Source organism: Poecilia reticulata, linkage group LG3 (assembly GCF_000633615.1).
Source record: "Poecilia reticulata strain Guanapo linkage group LG3, Guppy_female_1.0+MT, whole genome shotgun sequence".
In the NCBI taxonomy this organism is placed as follows: domain Eukaryota; kingdom Metazoa; phylum Chordata; class Actinopteri; order Cyprinodontiformes; family Poeciliidae; genus Poecilia; species Poecilia reticulata.
The window spans coordinates 32,276,028-32,285,837 of NC_024333.1; the positions used below are offsets into that span (position 1 = coordinate 32,276,028).

Genomic DNA, 9,810 nt, shown 5'->3' on the forward strand with positions numbered 1-9,810 from the left:
ACCAATGAGAAGAACCTCTGTTTTATCACTGTTAAGCTGAAGCAGGTTTGAGGAGAACCAGGATTTTATTTCAGTCAACTTTATGACTATTCTTATAATATTATGAACATATTTTCAAAGTGTCACGACTTTACCTTTGTAATATTATGACTTATTTATTTCTTTATCGTTTAATTTGTCTTAGTATGACCTTAATAATCTGTCGTTGTTTGAACCTATTTCCACCTGTTTTCATCATCTTGATCTTTATTGATTAGAATTTGTAACTTTGTAAATATAATGAAGCATTTATGATCCGTTAGCATCGACCCGACGGAGCCGCTGACAAACCCGAGGCGTCTTCGCTCCTCATTGATATCCTGAGCTTCTGTAACCGTCCTCCTTTCTGACTCGCCTCCAAAACAAATCCATGAAACCTAAAAAAATCCTCGTTTCAGGGGAGAAATAATAATAATAAAAAAAAGAAACGCCTGCAGCCAAATCCACATGTATGTACTTTGTGCTCATTGATCCTCCGAGCGAAGCGGCGCAGCAACGTGGGAGCTGGAATCAATGGAGCGGGAAATTAGCCCTTAATTAAGATGTATTTGTATTCTAGTCGCCCTTCGCCGCCGGAGGAGCCACCTGTGTGCATACAAACCGCAACCTGACACAGGAAACTACATGATTTATGAGGAAATACGGATTAAAACCCCACATTTAGAGAAACGCAAATAAAAATCATGCCTGGATTTGTTGGTTTGTAAATGTGTCTGTTTGCAGCTAAAAGTGTGTTAAAAATAACTTTCATAGCAATTTCACAAAGAAAGCTCTGAAAAGTGTGGTGTGCATTTATATTCAACCTTCCTGAGTCAAACATTTTGTAAAATGTTTTTCTGCAGTTCAGGCTGAAGGACTTTCCAAATTTAAACACTCAACTTTTCACTGATTCTTCTACTCAGAATTACATTTTTTACAACAGATTCTCACTTTGATTCAGGTCTAGACTTTGACTGGGCCACTTTAACACATGATTCAGCTTTGAGCTAAACCATCCCACTCCGTCTGCACAGTTTGGACCCAGAATGAAAACCCAGGRAAAGCTAAACAGTTTTTACTGTAACAAGTTTTTAGCAGTTCTGTTTCAGGTCTGACTGTAAAGAAATGACTGGCAGGAAACAGGAAGTAGTGATTCACCTGGCGGAGGTTGTTTACCTTGAATTCCTTTACAGTGATTCAAACCTTGATGATCTTTAATCCTCTGCAGTATAAGAGAGGAATTTGGCATTGCCAAAAAGGCAAATGCAGGATCCATTACAATAAACAATCCTGAGTTACTGAATGAAAACTTCCTGTTAGCATGGCGGCTAGCTGATCACTGCTAGCTCTGAGTGGCTGTTTCTGACTGAGCGGAGTAATTATGCAGAGCAGGGAGGAGATCGATTATTTTTTAGAGATTATCTGTCTCATGTTAGGACGGCGAAAGTTTTAATACGTATGTAAAATGTATTTTAGATGCTGCAGCTTTAAGCAGAGGTTCGGTGTGAGAGTCACTACCAGGTGGAGCAGAAGCTGCGCTCCGTCTGTGAAATATTACTACCTGTAGCGTAGCAGCGGTTCAACAGCGAGAGCAGAACCAGCGTCTTACATCGCAGCTCCAAGACTTAAATAATTTTGCGGGTTATTTGTTTAGCTTTCTGACCGTCATGCTAATCCGGGTGAGTGTTTGTAGCTGTGTGCTGCTTTGCCTGCTATCTGATCCTCCATATGTCTTTTTACTGCAGTGAGTCTCGATGTAGCCAAACTCCTTAAGTATGGCATTGTTTTTATGTCGTATTAGCTTCGTCGTGTTGATGCATTTTGACCCGCTTCAATTTTCCACCGCAACACGCAAACTTCCCCATTCACTCAGTGCGTTATAGTTATAGTTCCACATCACTTAGGATTTGTTGCTGCGCGTTTGTGCAGTGTGAAGGAAAGAGGAGACCAGCTGCACAGGCAGGCTGAGAAATGAGATGCAGGTGATCGGTATCGGCAACAAGAGCCAATGATCGCCGATCACCGATCATTCACTTTTTCACGAAAATCGGCCGATTATGATCGGTGGCCTATCGATCGGCACACCTCTAATGGAAACCATTGAAAATTAAATTTTAAATGCTGGAAACCATAGAAAAGAATATCGGTTGTTTCAAGCTATTACTGTCTGAATTCTCTCCCACTGTTTTTACGTTGCACCGATTCCACACATTATTTTAAAACTAAGCTAAAATCTTATTTATACGCACAGGCTTTTAATTTAATTTCATGTTATGTTTTATGTGCTTTTCATACATGTTTTGTGAAGCACTTTCAGCTGTGAGCGAGTTCATAAGGTTGATTGACAGCGTTAAGACCTGCCTCTTGGCTCTGATTGGTTGATTTTGGTTCATTTCTTCAGGAATAGCTCAAGAAGGAGATGGATTTTTTCAGAGATTATCCGTCTCATATCATGCCGTCACAATACAGTGAATGTTTTGGCAAATACATAAAGAACATATTTTTAAATAAAACTTACTGCAGCTTTAATGTGTTAGAAGTTCTGCAGTTTGTCCATCCTGCTCTGAATATCGAAATGAAAACAGAGTGAAGGAGAAAATGGAGGAGGCAGAATAAAGTGGAGAGGAAGAAGGTGAGAGCGCAGCAGGAAGTGATCAGTGTCGGATCTTTACCTCCACTCAGACGCTGCGGTGCAATCAGAAAGCAGAGCTGCTTCTCTTCTCACGCCACAGGGGATTCTGGGAAGTCACGCTGAGCGGCAGGGGAAGCTGGAGAGCGAGAGGGAAGCGGTCAGACTGGACGCCTGCGGCCTGGAGACGGAGGGAAGGAGTTTAAACAGCAGGTCTGGATCTGGTAGTTACTAGTTACATTTATTCAGTTATGTTCACTTGAGTAAATGTTTTGGAAAAATGTACTTTAGGTTTCTGGATACTCTATATCCAGAAACTTTATCAGAAACAGAATGAAGAAAAAACACATTTTAAATGAAAAAATTAGTTTTCAGCAGTTTATGCTGTAGTGAGACCTCTTGTTTATACGCCATCTTCGTTGTTCCAATCCTGTTTTCTGTCTGCTGAGGCGTTTGGACGTCAAGTGAACACAAGAAAAATACCATTTATCATTATATACATATATATAAATATAAAAACATTTAGAAAATGTAACATTTTTAACTAGAGTCCCAGTTAAACGGCGTTTCAACCACAAACCTAGAGGTTGGAGTCCTGGTCAAACGGCGTTTTTGACTAAAGTCCCAGAGGGTTAGAGTCCCAGTTAAATGACGTTTAACTAAAGTCCTACGGGGTTTAGAGTCCCAGTTGCAACTAAAAACCTAGAGGTTGGAGTCCTTGTCAAACGGCGTTTTTGACTAAAGTCCCAGAGGGTTAGAGTCCCAGATAAGGACAGGGGGGTGTCGCCCCCCCCTGGTTGAAAAGGGGAGCCGGTTCTAATGTTTTTATCTTTTTTAATCTTTTTTTTTTTCCAAATCTCTTTCTTACTGTTTATTTAACGTCACATGCTGTTTTTTTATTATGTAAAGCACTTTGAACAGCCTTGCTGCTGAAATGTGATGTTATTGATTGATTGGTAAAATAAAAAAATTATAAGAATGATGTCATGAAATTATTAAAGTCGAAATAATAGGATAATAAACTCATAATATGACAATAATTAAGTTGTAAGAGAATAAAGTCATATTATTACAATAATAAATACAAGATAATATTATATATTGTATTACAATAAAAAAGTTGTAATATTACAACTTTATTCTCTTAAATTTGAGACTTTATTCTCTAAATATGTCTTTATTTTCATATTATTTTGACTGTATTCTTTCAAAGGTCATAATATTGCAAGAATAAAGTCAAGATAATATCTTTATTCTTATAACATTTCAACTTTATTCTGTTAATTTGATGATTTTATTCTTGTGTTTGACTTAAATCTTGTGGTTTTTCAGATATTTATTTGCATTATTTTGTCTTTGAAATACCAGAATTTGCACCCAGTAAACGGCCAATTGAATATTTCTGTCAGTCAGATTACAACATTTACAAACGTTGCTCCAGGTGTTACAAATATGCAGTTACTCAGTTACTTCAGCATCTGTTTAATTAAACACTTTTTAATTTAATTTAATTTAATGGGCTTCTTAATTTCTCTACTTTTTCTTGAGTGCATTTGCTGTTTGACGGTCAGCAGCAGCGGCCTCTGCATCCTGCTCATCTGAAGCCACATTCATGTGTTTTGAAAACCTGCAAAGGATCAAATGATAATTTCATCTTTCACTCTGAACTAAAACTGCAGAATTAGGAATCCAAACAGGCGCCTTCGCCTCAAACGGTTCTCCATGTTTGAACTTCAAACAGCAGCTGGAAGCATGAAGAACCACTCAGCTGATTCCTGCAGCTAGCTTCCCACAGAGTTACCTGAAAAATTAAAAGATTTAAATATCGCTAGCGGCAAACAAACAGAGAGAGATCATAGAGATACAAGTCAGTTCATCCATATCACAGCGTTTCACAGCAAATGGCTCAAAGCACTTTACAAAAAAAAGTTCATTTTAATCCAATTATACAGGCAGTTTCCAAACCTACTGCACAAAACGCACCAAGTTCAGTTTATTATTCAAATTAGTTACAAAGTTTTCTAATTAAGGAACCCAGTAGATTGCACTGAGTTAGAAACTTTTGCAAACTAATCTGACTAATAAACTGAACTTATGAGAGTTAAACACTGAAAGTATCATTTATTAGAAAAAAACAAAGAGCAACTAAACCTCAAATCAACTTTTTTACAAGTAAACTTTCTAAAATTGTCATTAGAGGTGCTATCTTTACATTACTGTTCAAATTCTGAGATTTTTGTGTAAATTGTATTTAATTCTGCCATATTTTGTGTAAAACCGTCTCGGTGCTGCCCCCTATCGGTTGAACGGCGGGTACTGCAGGCTCACTTTCCTGCTGGCTCCTCAGTGGGGAGTCAGATGTGTGACTAGCAAGTAGAAGAGTTTAATCTGGTTTAAATGATGCAGTCATTCAGACACAACATAGAACTATGTAAACAGAAACGACCAGTCTAATGAAAGTTTCAGACATTATTTCATTTAATTTGTGTAATTTAAAACATTTTCTTTAATGCTTCGTTATTTTTCCTCCTGCTTGGATTACATTGCGTATGAATATTTCTGTATTAACAAACTTGCCTTTTATTTTTTTCTGGTTTTGGTTTTCTCCTCGCCCTCCGGAGGCCAGACTGGGTGGATTGTTCTGGATCTTTGTCCAGTTTTCCAACTGAAAACATTTCCTCTCCCTTTTCCATCTGAAAAAAAAAAAAAAAACTTACGCTTAAATAAAAAAAAAAAAAAAAAAAAACATGTTGATGCATTTTATTTCTTCACTAAATAATAGAAACCTTTTAAATTGTAGCCCTTGAGCAACAAAACACCACTATGGTAAATTGAATATTTTGCTGGAGGGCAACAGCAAACCAGGAAGCGGTTACCATGGCAACGTGTGTGTTTAGGTGCAGACGACCGCTCAGCGAAATGTTTAATTTTTAACCATTTAATGTGTTTGACGTGGGCTGCAGTGACGTTTGGGATGTTACAGAACGGTGAGAGTGAACTTTGACCTCGACTTGCTTATGATCTCCAGGTGGTTTCCTCCCGTTTATGCAGCGAATTTTGCGTCGTTTTGTATCAATTTACAGAAGAAGAGGGTAGAGATCCCACTGGCAGCTGAGCAATAATGAAGACAAAGAGCTGCAGGGATATTTACCAGAGAAAAGGAGAACCAGGACGGTGAAGGTGAAACAACAGAGGCAGGTATAAAATAAAGCAGCGATGGGATTTCCTCCCTCATTAGCCGCCTAATTAATCCACCTGGGCGCAATTCAGCCTCGGTCTGAACGCAGCTGTTCAGTTTCTGTTGGATTAAAAGCACCTTTTGGAAAACAACCTTTAAGCAGGTTTTAAACATATTTTCATCAAACCCACATTTCCGCATTAAAGGGGAAGTATTATGCGCTTTCCAGCCCCACAGTTTAATTTTACAGCACAGTGTAAACCTGTTTATATCTAATATGACTTTAAAAAATGGGACTTTGTAATTTAACAAGCATCTGTCTCCTTAAAAAGGCTTTAAAACATCAATCTGTGGGGAATTAATCTATATAATGTGTTGCGAGAAATACATAAACCTTTCACTAATATTCTAATTTATTGAATATGGCCATAGTTGATGATTATTGGCAGTTTTTTCTCTTTTTTCAGGTTTATTTGTAAAGCACATTTTAATAGCGAGGCAGTTCTCAGTGCTTTACATCATAAAATCTCAAAATAAAATTAAGACACATTTGATTGTTGCAGTAATCAACGTGAGTAAAGATARAAGACTGTTTTTGTACCTGCCTTTATGTGACTCTGAAGGTTCAGCTGAGTCCAAACGCAAAATCTTACCAAGTATTTTTAGAGCAAATATTTTAGAACAATTGAAATAAGAAAAACTAAATTACAAAAAACAACGTTCCAGCAAGATGCAGAAGCTTCTTTTAAGTCAATAATTCCTGAATATTCCTTTATTTATTGGGCCCTGTCATAGCAATGCATTATGTTATCCTGCCTGAACCGCAGCATGCACCCCCACAACATATCAAAACATGCGGCTCAACCCTGKGAGGGGCTTTTACTTGGATTTCGAGTAACCATGGCAACATAATTAGTGAAAACAAGCCCAAATCAAAACAAATTTAAACAAATTGTTTTAATCTGAGACACTTAAACTTTGAGTGTCACTGCAGGGTGCATTCACGCTGCACCCTGCAGTGACCCAATTCCGAATTTTTGGCAATTCCGATTTTCTTGCCGGGGCCGTTCACACTGCCAGTAATTGCGATCTCTCTGCGTTCTGCAGTGTAAACGGGCAAACGAACTGAAAGTGTGAGCTGTTCACACTGCCATGAAAAGATCGGATACAGGTCGCATTAAGTAAAAAAAAAATCGGAATTTAAAAAAACCCAATTCCTGAAGTGACCCAATTCCGATTTTTTTTAATTAATGCGACCTGTATCCGATCTTTTCATGGCAGTGTGAACAGCACAGGTCGGATTCTTTTCCGAATGTGAACCATATCCGATACGTATCCGATTCAAATGCGACCATAACGTTCAGGTCGCATTCATCCGAACTGAACGTCACTGATTCTCAACAAATCTCACTATTCTGCTCCTGATACGAGCAAGTGGGAAGAAAAACAACAACCATGACGGACTAAATTTGCTGCTCCTGCCTGATAACAACTTCAAATATATAAGCTAAGCTACACCGTTAGCCTCCATGTTTACTTCCGCAAACACTGAGCTCTTCTTCTTCTTYTYATGGCGGTTGGCAGAACACTGAGAACGCTGACGCTATGGCGCCCTCTACTGCGCATGCGGGACACTTTCAGGTGGTTTGCCCGTTTTGACTGCAGAACACATACAGGTCGCATTTACTGGCAGTGTGAACGGCCCCGGCAAGAAAATCACTTCAGGCTGCAGTGTGAACGCAGCCTTAGGCTCAAAACAGAGATGAACTGGATCCTGTCTCTCACTCACACATGACAGTTTTCAGAGAGGACTGGGTCAGTGGTCATTAATGCACCAGACACAGACCTGCAGCGGTTCTAGATGGGGGCCAACGGGGAACCAAAGAAGTTATACTAAATACATGTCTTATACTCACTCAGTGGTGGATTTTTTAACCTTCACAATTTCGCTTTAACAATGAAATAAAAACCACCGTGCTGCACTTTTAGCTGCTGTGTCGGATCACGCTTTCCATCTGCAGGGATCTGCACCTGGATCTTTGGCTCACTTATATCAAATGATGAAATATTGCTGTTTTTTTTGTTTTGTTTGTTTGTTTGTTTAAAAAAACACTGACTACGTTGGCCCTCGTGGTGAATCTGGTCCAGAACCGGCCTCCAAACCTAACTCCTTTTTTGTATAAATGATTCTGGTAATATTTAAAATACCAGAATGTTCACATAACTTTTATACTTTGAGTTGTCTGAGGACACATTTTGAGTATTAAACCAGGTGTTATGATCAGTTACTCAGTATTTGAGTAGTTTACCAAATACTTTTTACACTTGCTTAATTAAACGTATTTACTCTGATTGGAGTATAATTTTGGGGTACTCTAACCAACCTCTATGCATGAATGATTGATTTCTCTATGGATCACTTTTTAAAATAATGTCTGTGGCTGCAGCGGGCGTCCCACCCCATCAGAGGAGGACGACGCGCCGTGGGGAGCGTCGCTTACTTTGATTTCTGAAAGGTGTGGCAGCAACTTAGCTTAATGATTTAGTGAATATTATGAGCAAGTACAAAGTGCAGGCAGGCAGCACAGGTGAGCAATGAAACTAGAACTCAAAGCCAGGGGTGGAAATTAGCACCCGCCACTGGCCAAATGCGGGTAGAAATATTTAGTGGAGTGTAAATTGGAGAAACGTACCCAACACTGTGATGGGTTGATAATTTGAACAGGAAAAAAAAAAGCTGCATTCAGGTTGAACGTCTGTCCAGGGGAGGACTGACCGTCTGGACTACAGACTGGTGCATTTACCGTCCATATCTGGCGGCTCTACGCTGTCATGATTTCACAAAACAAAGTATCTTAACTATAATTTTTATCGACAGCCCATTGGTTGATTTTATTGACGGACATTGGGCTTATCCAATGAAATCTCTTGCTTCTCCTTGGCCCGACCCTCCCCTCTAAGGTTATAAATAGAGCCATTTCAGCAGCTAACGGTTAGCTGCTAACGGTTAGCTGCTAACCGGAGTCCGAGAAAAGTGAGAGGATAGGAGACGGGGCGGGTCAGAAAAACTACGACCACAATAGCTAAAAAGCACATAAGACCATTCAGAAAAATGTGTCAAACTAACCGATATGTTTACCACACAAACTTTGACCGCTGGAGCAGATTCAGTAGCGGAGAAGGAGGGAGAATTAACGATTCAGGGGCTTTATTATCGTCGGAGGTGGATGATTATAAGAGAGACCAAGAGACCAGGGACGGACGGATTGAGGAAGAGTTCAGATTAGCTGCTGCTGCCCGGTAAAAAGGAGTGAAAATGTTCATAAAGAAAAGGTTTCATGCAGGCCTGGGGGTGTGTGCGTGCATCCGTGCGTGTGGCGGGCCCGTCTCGCAAAAGGTTCGTTTTTGTGGCGCATCTGTATCTTATTTTGAAGGGATATGTAAATATTACCATAGCGACCAGAGTCAGAGCGTTAGCGCGGTGGTCGAGGGGAGAGGAGTAGAGCTTGTGAGTGTTCAGTCTGGTTCACACGGCACGATTTAAGAATTATCGGCCGATTCTCCAAACCTCTGTGACCACACGCGATAACAGGTTCGATCAGTTCGTGTCTCCAGCCACATGGAAGGAGCAACACGCCACACGGACCGATTCCACTCACGAACATCCCGATTCCAGAGGATAATCCAGTAAAACCCCAACATGCCATTGTAGCAGAGTTATTTATTTAATTTTCTTTGTGAACCTTCTCAAAACTAATTTTCTTTGAATTGACATGTCTGTTATATATTGTTTCTGTTTTATATTACTTTTATTTATTTTTTTGTTCCTAGTGTGCAAAAATCCATCCTCATCTATGAACATTTCTTTTCCTTTGTTTTTTTAAATTGTATTTTATTTTGGTGGGGAAGCTTTTATTTTCTTACTTCCTGTTTTTGCGTTATATCCTGTGTGTTCCCGCTGCCCTCCTCAGTTCGCGCCAAGCTG

At 39.5% G+C, this 9,810-nt stretch overlaps 1 long non-coding RNA gene across 2 annotated transcripts in view; it reads right to left on the reverse strand.

The window, feature by feature from the left end:
• LOC103462990 (uncharacterized) overlaps nucleotides 1-9,810 on the reverse strand; it is a 22,258-nt gene that overhangs the window by 10,949 nt on the left and 1,499 nt on the right. For both annotated transcript variants that reach the window (XR_001776429.1, XR_001776430.1), the window contains exon 2: nucleotides 2,691-2,828. This is a non-coding gene — a long non-coding RNA (uncharacterized LOC103462990). The remainder of the gene's footprint in view (nucleotides 1-2,690; nucleotides 2,829-9,810) is intronic.